Here is a 27605-nt window from a genome sequence, read left to right on the forward strand (position 1 = left end):
ACATACATACATACATCTAGAGGTGCCATCTATCTCATACTCACATCACCTCTCCCCAGCACCTTAAACACAGAAATATAACACTATACAGAGGTACAATCTATATCTCTCACACACACAGTGATTTACACACATAAGCTACACTCTGTGAATTACACATATCACATCATGTACTTACCAAGCTATAAACACACCAGGCAAGAAGGAACAAAGCTGCTGAATCAAATATCTCCACCCACTCCCTTCCCTGTACCATGTGACACATTTAGGTCCTTTAGCTTTATGGGATCTAGCTGCTACCAGACAACTGTGTGTGTGTCGTGTATAGTGAGACCTTATTTGAGTTAGCGGCTGTGTGTGACACAGGAAGCGGCGTGACGGACAGGTAACGGCAGCAGCTGAGCTTATTGTCTGAGGGTGAGGAGAGGGCTTTTTGTGAGGGAAAGGGGTTAAAGGGTGAGGAGGGGGTTTTTAGAGGTTGAGGACTAGGAGAGAGGTGTGTGTGAGGGGGTCTGAGGAGGTGAAGATTCAGTTATGTGTGAGGTGGAGACTGTGTGAGGGATAGGGGGATTAGAGGTTGAGGGGGGTGGGTTAACTGGAGTCAAGCTATCAGACAGTTTAAAAACCCAAGTCAAGCTATCAGACACTGTTTTGGAGCTATCAGACAGGTTTAAAACAGTAGTCAAGCTATCAGACACTTATTTGTTAGTACTTTCTTAAGACTATTAAAGGCTGTACCATACATATATGCTAATAAGAAATGTTTTAATGAATACCACAAGCATTTTTGTTATAAATGTCACTCAAATGTAAAAAAAAAAAGTCATATTCCAGCATTTCTCTAAGCGTTAAAAACAAAATTCCCCATTGTGCCACTACAATGACCCCACTAAGATATCACAAAGTATGGAAACATTTTAGTGTGGAATTTTAAAAATATAGGGCCCCAAACGTCCCTAAAATTGCAAAAATCATCACTTTCAAGCAATTTCACTTAGGGATAAAAGCAAAATCTCCCATTGTGCCACTACATTTTCACCACAGCTAGCTCACACAATGACCCCTCTACGATATCATACATTTTGGAGAGTTTTTTTACTGTGGAATTTTAAAAACATTGGGCCCCAAATGTCCCTCAAATTGCATAAATTGGCCCTTTTCAGCAAATTCACTTAGGAATAAAAAAGAAATCTCCCATTGTTCCACTAAAATTTCACCACAGCTAGCTCACACAATGACCCCTCTACGGTATCACTAAGATTTGACCATTTTTACTGTGGAATTTTAAAAATATTGGGCCCCAAATGTCCCTTGAATTTCATAAATCGGCCCCTTTCAGCAAATTCACTTAGGAATAAAAAAGAAATCTCCCATTGTGCCACTAAAATTTCACCACAGCTAGCTCACACAATGACCCCTCTACGATATCAAACATTTTGGAGAGTTTTTACTGTGGAATTTTAAAAATATAGGGCCCCAAATGTCCCTTGAATTTCATAAATCGGCCCTTTTCAGCAAATTCACTTAGGAATAAAAAAGAAATCTCCCATTGTTCCACTAAAATTTCATGACAGCTAGCTCACACAATGACCCCTCTACGGTATCACTAAGTTTGGGGTATTTTTACTGTGGAATTTTAAAAATATTGGGCCCCAAATGTCCGTCAAATTGCAAAAATAGTCACTTTCCAAAAATTTCACTTTGGGATAAAAAAGAAATCTCCCATTGTTCCACTAAAATTTCACCACAGCTAGCTCACACAATGACCCCTCTAAGGTATCACTAAGTTTGGACCATTTTTACCGTTGAATTTTAAAAATATTGGGCCCCAAATGTCCCTTGAATTTCATAAATCGCCCCTTTTCAGCAAATTCACTTAGGAATAAAAATGAAATCTCCCATTGTTCCACTAAAATTTCACCACAGCTAGCTCACACAATGACCCCTCTACGGTATCACTAAGTTTGGACTATTTTTACTGTGGAATTTTAAAAATATTGGGCCCCAAATGTCCCCAAATTGCAAAAATATTCACTTTCCCAAAATTTCACTTAGGGATAAAAAATAAATCTCCCATTGTTCCACTAAAATTTCACCACAGCTAGCTCACACAATGACCCCTCTACGGTATCACTAAGTTTGGACCATTTTTACTGTGGAATTTTAAAAATATTGGGCCCCAAATGTCCCTTGAATTTCATAAATCGGCCCTTTTTAGCAAATTCACTTAGGAATAAAAAAGAAATCTCCCATTGTTCCACTAAAATTTCACCACAGCTAGCTCACACAATGACCCCTCTACGATATCACACATTTTGGAGACTTTTTACTGTGGAATTTTAAAAATATTGGGACCCATATGTCCCTCGAATTGCATAAATAGGCCCTTTTCAGCAAATTCACTTAGGAATAAAAAAGAAATCTCCCATTGTTCCACTAAAATTTCACCACAGCTAGCTCACACAATGACCCCTCTACAGTATCACTAAGTTTGGGGTATTTTTACTGTGGAATTTTAAAAATATTGGGCCCCAAATGTCCGTCAAATTGCAAAAATAGTCACTTTCCAAAAATTTCACTTTGGGATAAAAAAGAAATCTCCCATTGTTCCACTAAAATTTCACCACAGCTAGCTCACACAATGACCCCTCTAAGGTATCACTAAGTTTGGACCATTTTAACTGTGGAATTTTAAAAATATTGGGCCCCAAATGTCCCTTGAATTTCATAAATCGCCCATTTTCAGCAAATTCACTTAGGAATAAAAATGAAATCTCCCTTTGTTCCACTAAAATTTCACCACATCTAGCTCACACAATGACCCCTCTATGATATCACAAAGTTTGGAGACTTTTTACTGTGGAATTTTAAAAATATTGGGCCCCAAATGTCCCTCAAATTGCAAAAATAGTCACTTTCCAAAAATTTCACTTTGGGATAAAAAAGAAATCTCCCATTGTTCCACTAAAATTTCACCACAGCTAGCTCACACAATGACCCCTCTACGGTATCACTAAGTTTGGACGATTTTTACTGTGGAATTTTAAAAATATTGGGCCCCAAATGTCCCTTGAATTTCATAAATCGGCCCTTTTCAGCAAATTCACTTAGGAATAAAAAAGAAATTTCCCATTGTTCCACTAAAATTTCACCACAGCTAGCTCACACAATGACCCCCCTACGGTATCACTAAGTTTGGGGTATTTTTACTGTGGAATTTTAAAAATATTGGGCCCCAAATGTCCGTCAAATTGCAAAAATAGTCACTTTCCAAAAATTTCACTTTGGGATAAAAAAGAAATCTCCCATTGTTCCACTAAAATTTCACCACAGCTAGCTCACACAATGACCCCTCTAAGGTATCACTAAGTTTGGACCATTTTTACTGTGGAATTTTAAAAATATTGGGCCCCAAATATCCCTTGAATTTCATAAATTGGCCCTTTTCAGCAAATTCACTTAGGAATAAAAATGAAATCTCCCATTGTTCCACTAAAATTTCACCACAGCTAGCTCACACAATGACCCCTCTATGATATCACAAAGTTTGGAGACTTTTTACTGTGGAATTTTAAAAATATTGGGACCCATATGTCCCTCGAATTGCATAAATAGGCCCTTTTCAGCAAATTAATTTAGGAATAAAAAAGAAATCTCCCATTGTTCCACTAAAATTTCACCACAGCTAGCTCACACAATGACCCCTCTATGGTATCACTAAGTTTGGACCATTTTTACTGTGGAATTTTAAAAATATTGGGCCCCAAATGTCCCTTGAATTTCATAAATCGGCCCTTTTCAGCAAATTCACTTAGGAATAAAAAAGAAATCTCCCATTGTTCCACTAAAATTTCACCACAGCTAGCTCACACAATGACCCCTCTACGATATCACAAATTTTGGAGACTTTTTACTGTGGAATTTTAAAAATATTGGGACCCATATGTCCCTCGAATTGCATAAATAGGCCCTTTTCAGCAAATTCACTTAGGAATAAAAAAGAAATCTCCCATTGTTCCACTAAAATTTCACCACAGCTAGCTCACACAATGACCCCTCTACAGTATCACTAAGTTTGGGGTATTTTTACTGTGGAATTTTAAAAATATTGGGCCCCAAATGTCCGTCAAATTGCAAAAATAGTCACTTTCCAAAAATTTCACTTTGGGATAAAAAAGAAATCTCCCATTGTTCCACTAAAATTTCACCACAGCTACCTCACACAATGACCCCTCTAAGGTATCACTAAGTTTGGACCATTTTTACTGTGGAATTTTAAAAATATTGGGCCCCAAATGTCCCTTGAATTTCATAAATCGCCCATTTTCAGCAAATTCACTTAGGAATAAAAATGAAATCTCCCTTTGTTCCACTAAAATTTCACCACATCTAGCTCACACAATGATCCCTCTATGATATCACAAAGTTTGGAGACTTTTTACTGTGGAATTTTAAAAATATTGGGCCCCAAATGTCCCTTGAATTTCATAAATCGGCCCTTTTCAGCAAATTCACTTAGGAATAAAAAAGAAATCTCCCATTGTTCCACTAAAATTTCACCACATCTAGCTCACACAATGACCCCTCTATGATATCACAAAGTTTGGAGACTTTTTACTGTGGAATTTTTAAAATATTGGGCCCCAAATGTCCCTCAAATTGCAAAAATAGTCACTTTCCTAAAATTTCACTTTGGGATAAAAAAGAAATCTCCCATTGTTCCACTAAAATTTCACCACAGCTAGCTCACACAATGACCCCTCTACGGTATCACTAAGTTTGGACCATTTTTACTGTGGAATTTTAAAAATATTGGGCCCCAAATGTCCCTTGAATTTCATAAATCGGCCCTTTTCAGCAAATTCACTTAGGAATAAAAAAGAAATTTCCCATTGTTCCACTAAAATTTCACCACAGCTAGCTCACACAATGACCCCCCTACGGTATCACTAAGTTTGGGGTATTTTTACTGTGGAATTTTAAAAATATTGGGCCCCAAATGTCCGTCAAATTGCAAAAATAGTCACTTTCCAAAAATTTCACTTTGGGATAAAAAAGAAATCTCCCATTGTTCCACTAAAATTTCACCACAGCTAGCTCACACAATGACCCCTCTAAGGTATCACTAAGTTTGGACCATTTTTACTGTGGAATTTTAAAAATATTGGGCCCCAAATGTCCCTTGAATTTCATAAATTGGCCCTTTTCAGCAAATTAATTTAGGAATAAAAAAGAAATCTCCCATTGTTCCACTAAAATTTCACCACAGCTAGCTCACACAATGACCCCTCTATGGTATCACTAAGTTTGGACCATTTTTACTGTGGAATTTTAAAAATATTGGGCCCCAAATGTCCCTTGAATTTCATAAATCGGCCCTTTTCAGCAAATTCACTTAGGAATAAAAAAGAAATCTCCCATTGTTCCACTAAAATTTCACCACAGCTAGCTCACACAATGACCCCTCTACGATATCACACATTTTGGAGAGTTTTTACTGTGGAATTTTAAAAATATAGGGCCCCAAATGTGCCTTGAATTTCATAAATCGGCCCTTTTCAGCAAATTCACTTAGGAATAAAAAAGAAATCTCCCATTGTTCCACTAAAATTTCACCACAGCTAGCTCACACAATGACCCCTCTACGTTATCACTAAGTTTGCGGTATTTTTACTGTGGAATTTTAAAAATATTGGGCCCCAAATGTCCCTCAAATTGCAAAAATAGTCACTTTCCAAAAATTTCACTTTGGGATAAAAAAGAAATCTCCCATTGTTCCATTAAAATTTCACCACAGCTAGCTCACACAATGACCCCTCTAAGGTATCACTAAGTTTGGACCATTTTTACTGTGGAATTTTAAACATATTGGGCCCCAAATGTCCCTTGAATTTCATAAATCGGCCCTTTTCAGCAAATTCACTTAGAAATAAAAAAGAAATCTCCCATTGTTCCACTAAAATTTCACCACAGCAAGCTCACACAATGACCCCTCTATGATATCACAAAGTTTGGAGACTTTTTACTGTGGAATTTTAAAAATATTGGGTCCCAAATGTCCGTCAAATTGCAAAAATAGTCACTTTCCAAAAATTTCACTTTGGGATAAAAAAGAAATCTCCCATTGTTCCACTAAAATTTCACCACCGCTAGCTCACATAATGACCCCTCTAAGGTATCACTAAGTTTGGACCATTTTTACTGTGGAATTTTAAAAATATTGGGCCCCAAATGTCCCTTGAATTTCATAAATTGGCCCTTTTCAGCAAATTCACTTAGGAATAAAAATGAAATCTCCCATTGTTCCACTAAAATTTCACCACAACTAGCTCACACAATGACCCCTCTACGGTATCACTAAGTTTGGACCATTTTTACTGTGGAATTTTAAAAATATTGGGCCCAAATGTCCCTTGAATTTCATAAATCGGCCCTTTTCAGCAAATTCACTTAGGAATAAAAAAGAAATCTCCCATTGTTCCACTAAAATTTCACAACAGCTAGCTCACACAATGACCCCTCTACGATATCACACATTTTGGAGAGTTTTTACAGTGGAATTTTAAAAATATAGGGCCCCAAATGTGCCTTGAATTTCATAAATCGGCCCTTTTCAGCAAATTCACTTAGGAATAAAAAAGAAATCTCCCATTGTTCCACTAAAATTTCACCACAGCTAGCTCACACAATGAACCCTCTACGGTATCACTAAGTTTGGACTATTTTTACTGTGGAATTTTAAAAATATTGGGCCCCAAATGTCCCTCAAATTGCAAAAATAGTCACTTTCCAAAAATTTCACTTTGGGATAAAAAAGAAATCTCCCATTGTTCCACTAAAATTTCACCACAGCTAGCTCACACAATGACCCCTCTACGGTATCACTAAGTTTGGACTATTTTTACTGTGGAATTTTAAAAATATTGGGCCCCAAATGTCCCTCAAATTGCAAAAATAGTCACTTTCCAAAAATTTCACTGTGGGATAAAAAATAAATCTCCCATTGTTCCACTAAAATTTCACCACAGCTAGCTCACACAATGACCCCTCTACGGTATCACTAAGTTTGGACCATTTTTACTGTGGAATTTTAAAAATATAGGGCCCCAAATGTGCCTTGAATTTCATAAATCGGCCCTTTTCAGCAAATTCACTTAGGAGCTAGCAGCTAGCTCACACTTAGGAGCAGCTAGCTCACAAATTTTAGTCGAACAATGGGAGATTTCTTTTTTATTCCTAAGTGAATTTGCTGAAAAGGGCCGATTTATGAAATTCAAGGGACGTTTGGGGCCCAATATTTTTAAAATTCCACAGTAAAAATGGTCCAAACTTACGCCTAGATTTAGAGTTTTGTCGGTAACGACCCGCGTAGCTAACGCATGCTTTTTTTTCCCCGCACCTTTTAAATACCGCTGGTATTTAGAGTTCACATAATGGCAGGGTTTTCAGTGCGTTAGGCTCCAAAAAGGGAGCGTAGAGCATAATTTAACGCCACTGCAACTCTAGATACCAGCGGTGCTTACGGACGCGGCCAGCTTCAAAAACGTGCTCGTGCACAATTCCCCCATAGGAAACAATGGGGCTGTTTGAGCTGAAAAAAAAACCTAACACCTGCAAAAAAGCCGCGTTCAGCTCTTAACGCAGCCCCATTATTTCCTATGGGGAAACACTTCCTACGTCTGCACCTAACACTCTAACATGTACCCCGAGTCTAAACACCCCTAACCTTACACTTATTAACCCCTAATCTGCCGCCCCCGCTATCGCTGACACCTGCATATTTTTATTAACCCCTAATCTGCCGCTCCGTAAACCGCCGCTACCTACATTATCCCTGTGTACCCCTAATCTGCTGCCCCTAACACCGCCGACCCCTATATTATATTTATTAACCCCTAATCTGCCCCCCACAACGTCGCCTCCACCTGCCTACACTTATTAACCCCTAATCTGCCGAGCGGACCGCACCGCTACTATAATAAAGTTATTAACCCCTAATCCGCCTCACTCCCGCCTCAATAACCCTATAATAAATAGTATTAACCCCTAATCTGCCCTCCCTAACATCGCCGACACCTAACTTCAAGTATTAACCCCTAATCTGCCGATCGGAGCTCACCGCTACTCTAATAAATTTTTTAACCCCTAAAGCTAACTCTAACCCTAACACTAACACCCCCCTAAGTTAAATATAATTTAAATCTAACGAAATAAATTAACTCTTATTACATAAATTATTCCTATTTAAATCTAAATACTTACCTGTAAAATAAACCCTAATATAGCTATAATATAAATTATAATTATATTGTAGCTATTTTAGGATTAATATTTATTTTACAGGCAATTTTGCATTTATTTTAACCAGGTACAATAGCTATTAAATAGTTAATAACTATTTAATAGCTACCTAGTTAAAATAATTACAAAATTACCGGTAAAATAAATCCTAACCTAAGTTACAATTAAACCTAACACTACACTAGCAATAAATTAATTAAATACAATACCTACAAATAACTACAATTACATAAACTAACTAAAGTACAAAAAATAAAAAAGAACTAAGTTACAAAAAATAAAAAAATATTTACAAACATTAGAAAAATATTACAACAATTTTAAACTAATTACACCTACTCTAAGCCCCCTAATAAAATAACAAAGACCCCAAAATAATAAAATGCCCTACCCTATTCTAAAATAAAAAAGTACAAAGCTCTTTTACCTTCCAGCCCTGAAAAGGGCCCTTTGCGGGGCATGCCCCAAAGAATTCGGCTCTTTTGCCTGTAAAAAAAACATACAATACCCCCCCCAACATTACAACCCACCACCCACATACCCCTAATCTAACCCAAACCCCCCTTAAATAAACCTAACACTAAGCCCCTGAAGATCTTCCTATCTTGTCTTCACCTCACCGGGTCCCGATCTGTCCAGAAGAGGGTCCGAAGTCTTGATCCAAGCCCAAGCGGGGGGCTGAAGAGTGACGTCCATCCTCGGGCTGAAGTCTGGATCCAAGCGGCGGCTGAAGAACTCCATCATCGGGCTGAAGTCGGAAGTCCATCATCGGGATGAAGTCTTCTATCAAGCCGCATCTTCAATCTTCTTTCTTCCGGAGCGGAGCGAGCCATCTTCTTCCAAGCCGACGCGGAACATCCTCTTCAACCGACGCCTACTAGCCGAATGACGGTTCCTTTAAATGACGTCATCCAAGATGGCGTCCCTCGTTTTCCGATTGGCTGATAGGATTCTATCAGCCAATCGGAATTAAGGTAGGAAAATTCTGATTGGCTGATGGAATCAGCCAATCAGAATCAAGTTCAATCCGATTGGCTGATCCGATCAGCCAATCAGATTGAGCTCGCATTCTATTGGCTGTTCCGATCAGCCAATAGAATGCGAGCTCAATCTGATTGGGTTAATTGTAGATAATTGTAGGTATTTTATTTAATTAATTTATTGATAGTGTAGTGTTAGGTTTAATTGTAACTTAGGTTAGGATTTATTTTACAGGTAATTTTGTAATTATTTTAACTATTTTAGCTATAAGAGTTAATTTATTTCGTTAGATTTAAATTATATTTAATTTAGGGGGGTGTTAGTGTTAGGGTTAGACTTAGCTTTAGGGGTTAATCCATTTATTACAGTAGCGGCGAGATTCGGTCGGCAGATTATGGGTTAATACTTGAAGTTAGGTGTCGGCGATGTTAGGGAGGGCAGATTAGGGGTTAATACTATTTATTATAGGGTTATTGAGGCGGGAGTGAGGCGGATTAGGGGTTAATAACTTTATTATAGTAGCGGTGCGGTCCGCTCGGCAGATTAGGGGTTAATAAGTGTAGGCAGGTGGAGGCGACGTTGAGGGGGGCAGATTAGGGGTTATTAATATAATATAGGGGTCGGCGGTGTTAGGGGCAGCAGATTAGGGGTACATAAGGATAACGTAGTTGGCGGCGCATTGCGGTCGGCAGATTAGGGGTTAATTATTGTAGGTAGCTGGCGGCGGCGATGTGGGGGGACCTCGGTTTAGGGGTACATAGGTAGTTTATGGGTGTTAGTGTACTTTAGAGCACAGTAGTTAAGAGCTTTATAAACCGGCGTTAGCCCAGAAAGCTCTTAACTACTGACTTTTTTCTGCGGCAGGAGTTTTGTCGTCAGATTTCTAACGCTCACTTCAGCCACGACTCTAAATACCGGCGTTAGAAAGATCCCATTTAAAAGATAGGATACGCAAATGACGTAAGGGGATCTGCGGTATGGAAAAGTCGCGGCTGGAAAGTGAGCGTTAGACCCTTTAATGACTGACTCTAAATACCGGCGGTAGCCCAAAACCAGCGTTAGGAGCCTCTAACGCTGGTTTTCACGGCTACCGCCCAACTCTAAATCTAGGCCTTAGTGATTCCGTAGAGGGGTCATTGTGTGAGCTAGCTGTGGTGAAATTTTAGTGGCACAATGGGAGATTTCTTTTTTATTCCTAAGTGAATTTGCTGAAAAGGGCCAATTTATGCAATTCGAGGGACATTTGGGGCCCAATATTTTTTAAATTCCACAGTAAAAAGTCTCCAAACTTTGTGATATCGTAGAGGGGTCATTGTGTGAGCTAGCTGTGGTGAAATTTTAGTGGAAGAATGGGAGATTTCTTTTTTTATTCCTAAGTGAATTTGCTGAAAAGGTCCGATTTATGAAATTCAAGGGACATTTGGGGCCCAATATTTTTAAAAATTCCACAGTTAAAATGGTCCAAACTTAGTGATACCGTAGAGGGGTCATTGTGTGAGCTAGCTGTGGTGAAATTTTAGTGGAACAATGGGAGATTTCTTTTTTATTCCTAAGTGAATTTGCTGAAAAGGGCCTATTTATGCAATTCGAGGGACATATGGGTCCCAATATTTTTAAAATTCCATAGTAAAAAGTCTCCAAACTTTGTGATATCGTAGAGGGGTCATTGTGTGAGCTAGCTGTGGTGAAATTTTAGTGGAACAATGGGAGATTTATTTTTTATCCCAAAGTGAAATTTTTGGAAAGTGACTAGTTTTGCAATTTGACGGACATTTGGGGCCCAATATTTTTAAAATTCCACAGTAAAAATACCCCAAACTTGGTGATACCGTAGAGGGGTCATTGTGTGAGCTAGCTGTGTTGAAATTTTAGTGGAACAATGGGAGATTTCTTTTTTATTCCTAAGTGAATTTGCTGAAAAGGGCCTATTTATGCAATTCGAGGGACATATGGGTCCCAATATTTTTAAAATTCCACAGTAAAAAGTCTCCAAACGTTGTGATATCGTAGAGGGGTCATTGTGTGAGCTAGCTGTGGTGAAATTTTAGTGGAACAATGGGAGATTTCTTTTTTATTCCTAAGTGAATTTGCTGAAAAGGGCCGATTTATGAAATTCAAGGGACATTTGGGGCCCAATATTTTTAAAATTCCACAGTAAAAATGGTCGAAACTTAGTGATACCATAGAGGGGTCATTGTGTGAGCTAGCTGTGTTGAAATTTTAGTGAAACAATGGGAGATTTCTTTTTTATTCCTAAATTAATTTGCTGAAAAGGGCCTATTTATGCAATTCGAGGGACATATGGGTCCCAATATTTTTAAAATTCCACAGTAAAAATGGTCCAAACTTAGTGATATCATAGAGGGGTCATTGTGTGAGCTAGCTGTGGTGAAATTTTAGTGGAACAATGGGAGATTTCTTTTTTATTCCTAAGTGAATTTGCTGAAAAGGGCCGATTTATGAAATTCAAGGCACATTTGGGGCCCTATATTTTTAAAATTCCACAGTAAAAACTCTCTAAAATGTGTGATATCGTAGAGGGGTCATTGTGTGAGCTAGCTGTGGTGAAACTTTAGTGGAACAATGGGAGATTTCTTTTTTATTCCTAAGTGAATTTGCTGAAAAGGGCCGATTTATGAAATTCAAGGGACATTTGGGGCCCAATATTTTTAAAATTCCACAGTAAAAATAGTCCAGACTTAGTGATACCGTAGAGGGGTCATTGTGTGAGCTAGCTGTGGTGAAATTTTAGTGGAACAATGGGAGATTTCTTTTTTATCCCAAAGTGAAATTTTTAGAAAGTGACTATTTTTGCAATTTGAGGGACATTTGGGGCCCAATATTTTTAAAATTCCACAGTAAAAATAGTCCAAACTTAGTGATACCGTAGAGGGGTCATTGTGTGAGCTAGCTGTGGTGAAATTTTAGTGGAACAATGGGAGATTTCTTTTTTATCCCAAAGTGAAATTTTTGGAAAGTGACTATTTTTGCAATTTGAGGGACATTTGGGGCCAAATATTTTTAAAATACCCCAAACTTAGTGATACCGTAGAGGGGTCATTGTGTGAGCTAGCTGTGGTGAAATTTTAGTGGAACAATGGGAGATTTCTTTTTTTATTCCTAAGTGAATTTGCTGAAAAGGGCCTATTTATGCAATTCGAGGGACATATGGGTCCCAATATTTTTAAAATTCCACAGTAAAAAGTCTCCAAACTTTGTGATATCGTAGAGGGGTCATTGTGTGAGCTAGCTGTGGTGAAATTTTAGTGGAACAATGGGAGATTTCTTTTTTATTCCTAAGTGAATTTGCTGAAAAGGGCCGATTTATGAAATTCAAGGGACATTTGGGGCCCAATATTTTTAAAATTCCACAGTAAAAAGTCTCCAAACTTTGTGATATCGTAGAGGGGTCATTGTGTGAGCTAGCTGTGGTGAAATTTTAGTGGAACAATGGGAGATTTCTTTTTTATTCCTAAGTGAATTTGCTGAAAAGGGCCGATTTATGAAATTCAAGGGACATTTGGGGCCCAATATTTTTAAAATTCCACAGTAAAAATGGTCCAAACTTAGTGATACCGTAGAGGGGTCATTGTGGGAGCTAGCTGTGGTGAAATTTTAGTGGAACAATGGGAGATTTCTTTTTTATCCCAAAGTGAAATTTTTGGAATGTGACTATTTTTGCAATTTGAGGGACATTTGGGGCCCAATATTTTTAAAATTCCACAGTAAAAATAGTCCAAACTTAGTGATACCGTAGAGGGGTCATTGTGTGAGCTAGCTGTGGTGAAATTTTAGTGGAACAATGGGAGATTTCTATTTTATTCCTAAGTGAATTTGCTGAAAAGGGCCGATTTATGAAATTCAAGGCACATTTGGGGCCCTATATTTTTAAAATTCCACAGTAAAAACTCTCCAAAATGTGTGGTATCATAGAGGGGTCATTGTGTGAGCTAGCTGTGGTGAAACTTTAGTGGAACAATGGGAGATTTCTTTTTTATTCCTAAGTGACTTTGCTGAAAAGGGCCGATTTATGAAATTCAAGGGACATTTGGGCCCAATATTTTTAAAATTCCACAGTAAAAATGGTCCAAACTTAGTGATACCGTAGAGGGGTCATTGGGTGAGCAAGTTGTGGTGAAATTTTAGTGGAACAATGGGAGATTTCTTTTTTATTCCTAAGTTAATTTGCTGAAAAGGGCCTATTTATGCAATTCGAGGGACATATGGGGCCCAATATTTTTTAAAATTCCACAGTAAAAAGTCTCAAAACTTTGTGATATCGTAGAGGGTCATTGTGTGAGCTAGCTGTGGTGAAATTTTAGTGGAACAATGGGAGATTTCATTTTTTATCCCAAAGTGAAATTTTTGGAAAGTGACTATTTTTGCAATTTGAGGGACATTTGGGGCCAAATATTTTTAAAATTCCACAGTAAAAATACCCCAAACTTAGTGATACCGTAGAGGGGTCATTGTGTGAGCTAGCTGTGGTGAAATTTTAGTGGAACAATGGGAGATTTCTTTTTTATTCCTAAGTGAATTTGCTGAAAAGGGCCAATTTATGCAATTCGAGGGACATTTGGGGCCCAATATTTTTAAAATTCCACAGTAAAAAGTCTCCAAACTTTGTGATATCGTAGAGGGGTCATTGTGTGAGCTAGCTGTGGTGAAATTTTAGTGGAACAATGGGAGATTTCTTTTTTATTCCTAAGTGAATTTGCTGAAAAGGGCCGATTTATGAAATTCAAGGGACATTTGGGGCCCAATATTTTTAAAATTCCACAGTAAAAATGGTCCAAACTTAGTGATACCGTAGATGGGTCATTGTGTGAGCTAGCTGTGGTGAAATTTTAGTGGAACAATGGGAGATTTCTTTTTTATTCCTAAGTGAATTTGCTGAAAAGGGCCAATTTATGCAATTCGAGGGACATTTGGGGCCCAATATTTTTAAAATTCCACAGTAAAAACTCTCCAAAATTTATGATATCGTAGAGGGGTCATTGTGTGAGCTAGCTGTGGTGAAAATGTAGTGGCACAATGGGAGATTTTGCTTTTATCCCTAAGTGAAATTGCTTGAAAGTAATGATTTTTGCAATTTTAGGGAAGTTTGGGGCCCTATATTTTTAAAATTCCACACTAAAAAGTTTCCATACTTTGTGATATCTTAGTGGGGTCATTGTTTGAACTAGCTGTGGTGAAAATGTAGTGGCACAATGGGGAATTTTGTTTTTAACGCTTAGAGAAATGCTGGAATATGACTTTTTTTTTTTTACATTTGAGTGACATTTATAACAAAAATGCTTGTGGTATTCATTAAAACATTTCTTATTAGCATATATGTATGGTACAGCCTTTAATAGTCTTAAGAAAGTACTAACAAATAAGTGTCTGATAGCTTGACTACTGTTTTAAACCTGTCTGATAGCTCCAAAACAGTGTCTGATAGCTTGACTTGGATTTTTAAACTGTCTGATAGCTTGACTCCAGTCTAGGGAGGGGGCTGTCTGCATAAGGCAGAAGAAATCTCTCTGCAATTGCAATACAATATATATGTTATAGAAAATGATACAGAAATCTAGTTTCTTTGCATTTGGTATGATATTTATGTAAACTAAAGTTAGATGGCACTTCATATGTCAATGTATCAAAGGCTGTATGTGTAACAGATGGTACCTTTCTATAGTTATATTGCTGTGTTTAAGATGCTGTGTGTGATAGATGGTACCTCTCTATTGTGTTATGTGTCTATGTATACAGTGCTGGGGGTGCTGTATGTGTGCATGTAAGTGATTGTAACTCTCTATAGTGTTATATGTCTGAGTATAAGGTTCTAGGTAAGGGCTGTGTGTGTGTGAGCAGAGAGAACATTTCTATAATATATATTTTATACAAAGTACTGGAGAGAAGGCTGTGTGTGTGTGTGTAAGATGTACAGGGAACCTCTATAAAATAAATATCTCTATATAAGGTACTGGGAACCGAGCTGTGTGTGTGAGACAAATAGAACATCTCTATAATATAATATATATGTTATGGAAAATATATTTATGTGATGACTTTTGATAATATTTGGGTATTTCTGTAAACTAAAATTATTTTTAAAAGTGTTTGGTTTGCTGTAAACAAAATAACAGTATAACTTGTGTGAGTAACTCACAGAAAAATCTCAGATTTCCCCTATGACAATGAACTGTACAAGACACTTCTCTCCCTCTCTGTGTTTAGGCTCCTGTTACTGTGAAGATCACGTACAATACAGATCACTGCATTTGCCAGTAAAGAAGAAACATTATAAGAATATCTGACAAATTCAGTTCTGCTGTACAAGACAATGTCTGACAAGACCGAAAGACAAACCTCAGACCTTCCTGATGCACACGGTGGTAAGCAGGACGTCATGTGCATGTCACCTGGTTTTGTCATCAGAATAAGATATTATTTACATTAACGAACCAGAAACCTCAGTGATCTGATTGTCTTAAAGGGACATAACGGTCAGTAGTATGCTGTCACTTTACAGACTCTACTACTGAGCAGCATCTTATACTAATCTGCTTCTTTAGCCTTGTTAATAATGAACTCAGCACCACGTGCACATGCTCAGCAACACGTGCACACTCAATATCAGTCTCTGTACTTAGATGTACAAACACATGACATCTAGCCTGAAAATGCTTATAAAGTATTTGATCATGATAAAAAGTAAAATCACAGTAAATGTCTTATATACAGGAAACAGAAGCAGATAAACATGTTATGTTATAAAGAATGGTCAAAGAAACATGTACAGTACAGAAGCTTTACAATATACTGTCATTATTTATGTTGCCCCTTTTCATGTAATTTAAAGGGACATTATACTAGAGTTGCCACCTAGGCCATGTTTTCCTGGACATTTATGAGTTACACATGTTGCAGGGTGTGCAGAGGGAAACATACATTGTGCCTCTGGATAGCACACACATAGTGACCCTGGACAGCACTATTCATGTTCCTCCCTGCACACCCTGCAGCATGTGTAACTCATAAGTGTCCATGAAAATATGGCCGAGGTGGCAACCCTACATTATACATTTCTTGCGTTGGTGTAAAGATTGTGCTTTGTTCTACACTCCCTAGAGAGGTCAAAAAGCGAAATCTGTAACATACAAATCACTGGCTTTCTGATTTGCAGCCATTTTACAAAAAAGTAATAGGTGTTTAGGGTCCTTTTTAAAGGGACATTAAACACATTGAGGAGATTGTAACATAAAATTATATAGATGTGCATGCTAGCTAATGCATGGCTCAATTAACCCAGGTGCCACGGTGCTAGATGCGCATTACAAAATGTGCCCTGGATAATGCCCTGCTCTGTTATCGTACAGAGATTTGCAAAGCTCAGAACCATACATCTCAAATTTTTGTTATATTGTCATCCCTAAAAAATATATATATATATATATATATATATATATATATATATATATCTATATATCTATATCTATCTCAAATGAGAGGATAAGCACTAACAAGTAAATATATGTATAAAATATAAAAAAGAAATAAGCAGTGCTCGAGACTATGGTGTACTACTACCAATTACATCAAGAAATAGTATAAATTTAAATATTAGACTCCGCACTTAATGTAAATAAAAAATGAATGCATAAATGTGCAAAGCAAGAAATATCTTTTAATGTACAAATAGAAACAGACAACTTTGTAATTGTACTGCATACACAAAATCAAAATGCCACAATCATCCATACAAACATACAAACTGGGCGTCTCCAGTTATCAAGCAACAATGGAGTGGAGGAGGTCAGATGGAGAGCAAAAAAGCAACCCCAGGTTATATATGCAAAACAGTGGGTATATCTGTGCAGGATACAAACACTATGAGATTGAGGCAGTTCATGCACTATAAGCAGTTCATGCAAATGGCAAAGAAGCAATGGTTAGGTAGCTGGCAATTGCAGAGGTAAAAAGTATAGCAAAGAATCACAGATGTATAATGATTAGAGCAGTTCATGCACTTCAGAAAGTTCCTACATCAAAAAGATGGTAACCGTTGTCAGGATAACACGTAATATCAAGTATCACCAAGGTGTAACAAAGTGTTTCCTTTTGCGTATAAACCTTGTTTCCATATATGGTATATTTTATGCCACTCCGACACTCAAGGACAAAGTCCGCCGTGAGGATAAAGAGCTGTGCAATTATAACGCTCACTGAGCGATCTCACCCAAACCGTGTCAGGTATGTAGTAGAAAGCGTCCGTGATGAAGTCACAAATAGCAGTGGTGATTCTATCTGTGCTCCGCATACATAGAAATGTCAGCGACCGAAAGCAGCATGTGAGTATCCAACTCCCTTGGCGTCTGACGTCACATCCACCAGTCAGGCAACACGCGTTTCGGGCTCCGCCCTTCAACTTGGCCTGTCGTCATCCGGATAGCCACCTCCTTTTTAAGCTTGAAACCTGTTATCTGTAAGTCACGCCCACTCGGCGTCACTACTCCACGGCTCATACATAAAAAAAACAGCCATCACACAGACATGCGCAAATGTATTAAGTAACAATGCAAGTAATCAATAAAATTTGTTCATAGTGTGTTTTTGCGATTAAGCTGTGGCCATTTATATTAATCTCAGGTACTGAGCTACTATTTATGGAGGGACCCAAAAGCTACAAGGTAATAAAAATAAGGAAAAACTCTATAAAACAAACTAATAATGAAAAACACAAAACACAAAATATAAAAAATAAAACTGAAAAAAAGATGGTTTAAGTGTCTATATAAGGACCTTCATATCTCTTACCGAAGAGAACAGATAAACCAACAGACCCTATACAAAAGTGCCCCATGTAATTTCCCTATTAAGGCCATAGGGAGTCAAAGAATCCATTTTTTGGATCCAAAGTGCTTCTTTTTCAAATGGTAATTTTTGCCTATTACCACCTCTTCTTAAAGGGCCAACCCCATCCACCACCTGAAATTTAAGTTGACTTTTTTTATGCCCTAAAAGTGTAAAATGATGGGCAACAGGGGCAGAGGGGTCAAGTTTGCCAATGGCTACTTTATGTTGTTTGATCCTTTCACGAATGAGTTTTGTGGTTTCGCCCACGTAGGCTAGCCCACAAGGACATTTGATGACATAGACTACATAATAGGAGTCACAGGTAAAATGTCCTCTAATCGACAGACGTTTGCCCGATCTAGGGTGTGTAATTGTATCCCCCAATTGTATAGATTTACATTGTGCACAGTTGTTACAGGGGAATGTGCCTTGTGGAACAGAATTCTCAGCTACTCTCATTGACCCAGTACCTACATCTGCTTTAACCAGGGTGTCTCTCAGATTCCGGTTTCTCTTATATGAAAATAAAGGAAAATCCTTGAATGTGCCAGCAAGCAATCTGTCCTCTGATAGTAGACCCCAATGTTTCCTAAAAATCCTTTTTAGGGGAGCAATATGATAACCATAGGGTACCACAAATGGAATCCTATCATTTAGAGTTTTCTTAGAGGATTTTTTCTGTATGAGGTCAGCACGGGGGATAAGATCTACCTTAGATTTATGTGTATGTAACAGGTCAATAGGATATCCCCTGCTCTCAAAACGATCATAAAAATTAACAAATTGTTCATTCAGGCGTGATGTGTCATTAACTATACGTTTAGCCCTTAAAAGTTGTCTGAAAGGAAGGCTCCTAATGGTCTGTGGAGGATGGAAACTAGAAAAAAACAACAGGTTATTTCTATCTGTGTCCTTTCTAAACACATCTGTGAACAAGGAACCATTTCTCAGGGAAACAGTTATATCAAGAAAATTTTGTGTCTTAGAGTCATAATTGATGGTAAATTGAAGGTTTGGATCAAAAGTATTCAATTCCTGAAAGAAAGACATTAAGGAATTATTGTCACCTGTCCAAACCATAAAGACATCATCAATATATCTTTTCCAAAAACTGCAGAATGTCTTAAAGCTCTGGTTGTTATAGAGAAATTTATATTCAAATTCATGTACATACAAGGATGCGTATGTGTGGGCCATATTGGCCCCCATCGCCGTACCCTTTGTTTGCAAGTAAAAAGAATCTCCAAAGAGAAAATAGTTCCTTGTTAACACTATTTCAAGTAAATCCATAATGAACATCCGACCTCCTCCACTCCATTGTTGCTTGATAACTGGGGACGTCCAGTTTGTATGGATGATTGTGGCATTTTGATTTTGTGTATGCAGTACAATTACGAAGTTGTCTGTTTCTCTTTGTACATTTAAAAGATATTTCTTGCTTTGCACATTTATGCATTCATTTTTTATTTACATTAAGTGCGGAGTCTAATATTTAAATTTATACTATTTCTTGGTGTAATTGGTAGTAGTACACCATAGTCTCAAGCACTGCTTATTTCTTTTTTATATTTTATACATATATTTACTTGTTAGTGCTTATCCTCTCATTTGATATAAATATAACACACAGGTGTCGGGCAGGATGCTCCAGTCAGGTTCTCACCACGGCGTTCTTCTGCGCTGCCACATGTCCAGCTTGATAGCCAATACGGGTGCACGTAGAGAATACGTCCCTGTCCAGACGTTCACATACAGAAGGAAACAAAGAACTCCTCGGCACTCCAAGGTCAGGATACAATAAAATTTCCTTTATTAGTTAGCGCCACTTAAAAACATAAATCCACATACAGCAGCAACGGTAAAATCACACATAGAAAAAAGAAACAGGGGGAACATCACCCTCCTGTGACATCATATGCTTTTCATGCCTCTGGGGCACTTGTTCACTGATGATTTTTCTATGTGCGATTTTACCGTTGCTGCTGTATGTGGATTTATGTTTTTAAGTGGCGCTTACTAATAAAGGAAATTTTATTGTATCCTGACCTTGGAGTGCCGAGGAGTTCTTTGTTTCTATATATATATATATATATATATATATATATACATACAAACAGAAGCAGGGAACCAGCACTCTCTTTTTATCATCCAGCTGCCGGGGTGCGCTTGCAAGCAATCAAATATCAGCAAAATAAAGCAGGCACTCTCCGTTTTAACTTAATCGTTTAATGGTAAACGTTTTCGGGGTCTCCCCCGTCCTCAGACCACTTACAGACCTTCAATAACACACATCTTAAATAACTACTTACCCTCACCGTGACAAATCGCCATCAGCCTCCCAGCTTCCGTGTAGCGCAACTGCGCATGCGCTACACGGAATGGTGTGGGGTGCTCTGTGGTAAAGTAACATTCACATGGGTCTAATGCCTTTGAGTCTGTGAAAGAGGTATTGTGCTAGTGGTCCAGTTGGGGACATGAGTTTAATACATGAAGAGTAATGTCATCTAGCACTGGTATCCCCTCTGTGTAAATATAAAAATATCCCCTTTATGTTAAAATGGAAATATGTTCTTGCATAATGTTGTGCATGGATTAGAATATAGGATATCAGTAGATGTTAAACATTTGAAGGTGTAACGTTTGAATAAAGCTTGGGGGGCAGATTTGTGTATATTACAGTATGCCTAGTATAGGGTAGTAATATCAGTATACATCACAGTACTATTTTTAGTTAGTTGTCTGTACTGCTGCATTATTCTGCGTGATGTGGATTTTCACTTTTGCTTTTGGTGTTTGGTAGTTGGTCCCTGTCGGCTCTCCTTAGTTCCGGGCGCGCATGCGCAGTTGCGCTACACGGAAGCTGGGAGGCTGATGGCGATTTGTCACGGTGAGGGTAAGTAGTTATTTAAGATGTGTGTTATTGAAGGTCTGTAAGTGGTCTGAGGACGGGGGAGACCCCGAAAACGTTTACCATTAAACGATTAAGTTAAAACGGAGAGTGCCTGCTTTATTTTGCTGATATATATATATATATATATATATATATATATATATATATATATATATATATATATATATATATATATATATTATAGTCCATATAAAGAAAATGTGACAGCACCACAGTACAAAATTCTTCTTTAAAGGTGAAAAATTTTCTTTATTAGGATATAGCAACCATAAAAGCGACGTTTCGGACCTGCATGATTAAGGACCATGTAGGTCCGAAACGTCGCTTTTATGGTTGCTATATCCTAATAAAGAACATTTTTCACTTTTAAAGAAGAATTTTGTACTGTGGTGCTGTCACATTTTCTTTATATGGACTGTGTACATTGGAGTTTTGCTGATACTCCTTGGTGACAAGCACACAGGTTGAAAATTAAGCATAATTTATGGTGCTGGACTCCAACTACTTACAATATATATATATATAAGAGAGAATAAAATTTGGAAATGAAGGGCACTCTCAGGACATTTTAGAGAACCACAATAATCATTTAATCAAAATCTCAACAGGTCATCAAAGACATAGTCAACGTTTCGGCTCTCTTTAGAGCCTTCTTCAAGACAAATTAAATTTGTAGAAAAAAAGAAAACGTATAGATACACAAACAAAATTTACATACAGCAGTGAAAAATAACACACCCATCACCAATGTTACATTAAACTAAGATAAAATCATACAAGAATAAAGTGAAACTCTAGACCAGAAAAAGAGGCTTGTGTAATCACATAGAAACAATGCAAACAATTTTATAAGAAAACAGGGGGTTCAATAAGTCAAATCCCCCAGGGGTGAACCAAATGCCAAAAACATATAACAGAATATATACGGTGGAATACAAATACAAATGTTAAGTATTGTTATGCAGTTGGGCTTGAGTATACTCCCGAATCATAAACCTTGTAAATAGCATAGCAGCAAAAAGAAAAAAAATAAAAATAAGCACAAACATATAAATAAACATCTGATAGTGATCCAATCAATATATCAACATCGATTTTGGTGCTGTTCAGTGTTAACGTGACACGATGATTATTTGCTATCCCTATAGAAATATTGGTGGGGGCTGTTAAAATTTTGAATAGTCACTGTTTTGTTTTTTGAGCGCATCTTTGGATATCTATTTGGTATTAATGCCAGGTTATAATTAGTGTAAGTGTCGGACTTTTCCTATTGCTTCGTTATATATAATTGATGTTTTACTGTTGCTTAATAGTGTGCTTATGCTTTGGGCTAGCAGTGCCTGTTCATATCTAATATGTATAAGTATTAGTGTGGCCAACATGGAAATACAATTTAATTTAGTTGGTATATACATATTGTCTTTATCTATGTGCTTATACAAAGGTCCACAACTCTGGTTTTGCTACCATCACGATGTAGGATTATGTATGCTAGTTTCGGATACACACAGACTAAGTTTAGTCTGGTGTTTACACTTATGCAGGTGGATGGTTACTATATTGCATTCTCATTTATACTTTTAAGTCTGTGGTAATTGGCTCCTTATTGTAACTTTATTCACATGGTTTGGGTTTGTGAATAAGCCCCAATCTGTTTGCACTATGATACATTACAAATGAGTACATTTTTTATTAGATGGTGTCAGGTTATTTAGACATTGGTTCCATCATTGGTATGTTTCGATTTCCTTTTTTTTCTGTTGATATATTGATTGGATCACTATCACATGTTTATTTATATGTTTGTGCTTATTTTTTTTATTTTTTTTTTGCTGCTATGCTATTTACAAGGTTTATGATTCGTGAGTATACTCAAGCCCAACTGCATAATAATACTTAACATTTGTATTTTTATTCCACCGTATATATTCCGTTATGTTTTTGGCATTTGGTTCACCCCTGGGGGATTTGACTTATTGAACCCCCTGTTTTCTTATAAAATTGTTTGCATTGTTTCTATGTGATTACACAAGCCTCTTTTTCTGGTCTAGAGTTTCACTTTATTCTTGTATGATTTTATCTTGGTTTAATGTAACATTGGTGATGGGTGTGTTATTTTTCACTGCTGTATGTAAATTTTGTTTGTGTATCTATACATGTTTTCTTTTTTTCTACAGGTTTAATTTGTCTTGAAGAAGGCTCTAAAGAGAGCCGAAACGTTGACTATGTCTTTGATGACCTGTTGAGATTTTGATTAAATGATTATTTTGCTTCTCTAAAATGTCCTGAGAGTGCCCTTCATTTCCAAGTTTTATTCTATATGAACTTTGAGGATTGCACCCAGGTGGCTGATACAGTGCCAAGGTTGGAGTGCTGGGACATCTGATATATATACAAAACACGGAAGGGAACTGCACTCTCATACCGGACCGGGTACACATCCTATGACCCTGCAACATGCTCAGCCCTGGGTGCCACTGGCACTCACAGGAAGCTGTGCTGTCCCCAGAGCCACAAGCAGTTAACCCCAGACAGGTCTGGGTGCAAGAACCATAGGGAAAATTACAAAACAAATTAATACAACACACAGAGAAAACCCAGCACTCACTTACAAGCTCTCAGCTAAGATTTAAAAGCAAAACTGGAAAGGTTAGTCACCGCATCTGGCCAAATGGGACAAGCTCAGGTACCACGTCAAGGTCTAGGGTGATTACATATTCCTGTGCACCCTTTTTTTGTTTTCAGTTTGTTTGGATTTGAAAGCTTGCATTGTGTGGCTGTTTTAGGGTCTCAGGTATTGGAGTGGACCTTGACGTGGTACCTGAGCTTGTCCCATTTGGCCAGATGCGGTGACTAACCTTTCCAGTTTTGCTTTTAAATCTTAGCTGAGAGCTTGTAAGTGAGTGCTGGGTTTTCTCTGTGTGTTATATATATATATATATATATATATATATATATATATATATATATATATATATATATATATAATTAATGCTGAAGTGAATTAGAGCACTACAGCTACAGCAGTACTGGGTCTGAGCTCACATAGACAAGCTGTGTGTGCTAATACACAGGTATACTTATAGCACTACAGCTGCAGTAGTACTGGGTGTGAGTCACATAGACAAGCTGTGTGTGCTGATACACAGGTATAATTATAGCACTACAGCTGCAGTAGTACTGGGTCTGTGTCACATAGACAAGCTGTATGTGCTGATACACAGGTATAATTATAGCTCTACAGATGCTGTAGTACTGGGTGTGTGTCACATAGACACAGGGTATAATTATAGTACTACAGCTGCAGTAGTACTGGGTGTGAGTCACATAGACAAGCTGTGTGTGCTGATACACAGGTATAATTATAGCGCTACAGCTGCAGTAGTACTGGGTGTGAGTCACATAGACAAGCTGTGTGTGCTGATACACAGGTAAAATTATAGCACTACAGCTGCAGTAGTACTGGGTGTGAGTCACATAGACAAGCTGTGTGTGCTGATACACAGGTATAAGTATAGCACTACAGCTGCAGTAGTACTGGGTGTGAGTCACATAGACAAGCTGTGTGTGCTGATACACAGTATAATTATAGCACTACAGATGCAGTAGTACTGGGTGTGAGTCACATAGACAAGCTGTGTGTGCTGATACATAGGTATAATTATAGCACTACAGCTGCAGTAGTACTGGGTGTGAGTCACATAGACAAGCTGTGTGTGCTGATACACAGGTATATTTATAGCACTACAGCTGCAGTAGTACTGGGTCTGTGTCACATAGACAAGCTGTGTGTGCTGATACATAGTATAGTTATAGCACTACAGCTGCAGTAGTACTGGGTCTGATCTCACATAGACAAACTGTGTGTGCTGATACATAGGTATAATTATAGCACTACAGCTGCAGTAGCACTGGGTCTGAGGTCACATAGACAAGCTGTTTGTGCTAATACACAGGTATAATTATAGCACTACAGCTGCAGTAGTACTGGGTCTCTGTCACATAGACTAATTATAGCACTACAGCTGCAGTAGAACTGGGTCTGTGTCACATAGACAAGCTGTGTGTGCTGATACACAGGTATAATTATAGCACTACAGCTGCAGTAGTACTGGGTGTGAGTCACATAGACAAGCTGTGTGTGCTGATACACAGTATAATTATAGCACTACAGATGCAGTAGTACTAGGTGTGAGTCAAATAGACAAGCTGTGTGTGCTGATACATAGGTATAATTATAGCACTACAGCTGCAGTAGTACTGGGTGTGAGTCACATAGACAAGCTGTGTGTGCTGATACACAGGTATAATTATAGCACTACAACTGCAGTAGTACTGGGTCTGATCTCACATAGACAAGCTGTGTGTGCTGATACACAGATATAATTATAGCACTACATATGCAGTAGTACTGGGTGTGAGTCACATAGACAAGCTGTGTGTGCTGATACACAGGTATATTTATAGCACTACAGCTGCAGTAGTACTGGGTCTGATCTCACATAGACAAGCTGTGTGTGCTGATACACAGATATAATTATAGCACTACATATGCAGTAGTACTGGGTGTGAGTCACATAGACAAGCTGTGTGTGCTGATGCACAGGTATAATTGTAGCACTACAGCTGCAGTAGTACTGGGTGTCAGTCACAGACTAACTGTGTGTGCTGATACACAGGTATAATTATAGCACTACAGCTGCAGTAGTACTGGGTCTGTGTCACATAGACAAGCTGTGTGTGCTAATACACAGGTATATTTATAGCACTACAGCTGCAGTAGTACTGGGTCTGATCTCACATAGACAAGCTGTGTGTGCTGATACACAGATATAATTATAGCACTACAGCTGCAGTAGTACTGGATGTGAGTCACATAGACAAGCTGTGTGTGCTGATACACAGATATAATTATAGCACTACATATGCAGTAGTACTGGGTGTGAGTCACATAGACAAGCTGTGTGTGCTAATACACAGGTATATTTATAGCACTACAGCTGCAGTAGTACTGGGTCTGATCTCACATAGACAAGCTGTGTGTGCTGATGCACAGGTATAATTATAGCACTACAGCTGCAGTAGTACTGGGTGTGAGTCACAGACTAACTGTGTGTGCTGATACACAGGTATAATTATAGCACTACAGCTGCAGTAGTACTGGGTGTGAGTCACATAGACAAGCTGTGTGTGCTGAAACACAGATATAATTATAGCACTACAGATGCAGTAGTACTGGGTGTGAGTCACATAGACAAGCTGTGTGTGCTGATACACAGGTATAATTATAGCACTACAGCTGCAGTAGTACTGGGTCTGTGTCACATAGACAAGCTGTGTGTGCTAATACACAGGTATATTTATAGCACTACAGCTGCAGTAGTACTGGGTCTGATCTCACATAGACAAGCTGTGTTTGCTGATACACAGATATAATTATAGCACTACAGCTGCAGTAGTACTGGATGTGAGTCACATAGACAAGCTGTGTGTGCTGATACACAGTATAATTATAGCACTACAGCTGCAGTAGTACTGGGTCTGTGTCACATAGACAAGCTGTGTGTGCTAATACACAGGTATATTTATAGCACTACAGCTGCAGTAGTACTGGGTCTGATCTCACATAGACAAGCTGTGTTTGCTGATACACAGATATAATTATAGCACTACAGCTGCAGTAGTACTGGATGTGAGTCACATAGACAAGCTGTGTGTACTGATACACAGGTATATTTATAGCACTACAGCTGCAGTAGTACTGGGTCTGATCTCACATAGACAAGCTGTGTGTGCTGATACACAGGTATAATTATAGCACTACATATGCAGTAGTACTGGATGTGAGTCACATAGACAAGCTGTGTGTGCTGATACACAGGTATAATTATAGCACTACAGATGCAGTAGTACTGGGTGTGAATCACATAGACAAGCTGTGTGTTCTAAAACACGGGTATAATTGTAGTAAGTAGCAGCGCATCTGCCGTAAAATTTGATTTTACGGCAGATATTTCAGGTGTTTGTAAGGAAGCAGGTTAAGCTAGTATAGGGAGTTCTGTCCCTTTTTCATTTTTTTTGTATTATTAAATGAAATATGATTCTTTTGCAGTTGTTATCTCACTTGTTCTATCGAAAGAAAAATTATGAGATATCAGAACAATTTTATACAATTTATTTCTCAGAGAATCTCCCTGAATAACATTTAATTGAGGCAAAATACATTGAAGGTGTCTGAATAATAAATCTGTGCTCTATCAGGTAATTTCCTGCTGTAATTACAGGGCGTCTAGAGGAAAACCCGGGCACTGGGCTATTAAATGTGAAGGAAGAGGATGAGACAGATGACCTGAATAGTCATCAGACTGAAATACATTGCTCCCTCCCTGCCAGTGAGTAGTAATACGTGAGAGTCTGCCGGGGCTGTGCACACAGTTACTTACTGCTCTCCCTCCCTGCCGGTGAGTAGTAATACGTGAGAGTCTGCCGGGGCTGTGCACACAGTTACTTATTGCTCTCCCTCCCTGCCGGTGAGTAGTAATACGTGAGGGTCTGCCGGGGCTGTGCACAC

General features: G+C 38.1%; 1 long non-coding RNA gene across 1 annotated transcript; it reads left to right on the forward strand.

Annotated features, from left to right (window-relative positions):
- Window positions 1-289: 289 nt before the first annotated feature.
- LOC128657111 (uncharacterized) lies at window positions 290-27454 on the forward strand. Its single transcript, XR_008402087.1, has 3 exons — window positions 290-385; window positions 15505-15662; window positions 27319-27454. It is a non-coding gene; the product is annotated as an uncharacterized LOC128657111 (long non-coding RNA).
- Window positions 27455-27605: the final 151 nt, after the last annotated feature.

Source organism: Bombina bombina, chromosome 4 (genome assembly GCF_027579735.1).
Source record: "Bombina bombina isolate aBomBom1 chromosome 4, aBomBom1.pri, whole genome shotgun sequence".
Lineage (NCBI taxonomy): Eukaryota > Metazoa > Chordata > Amphibia > Anura > Bombinatoridae > Bombina > Bombina bombina.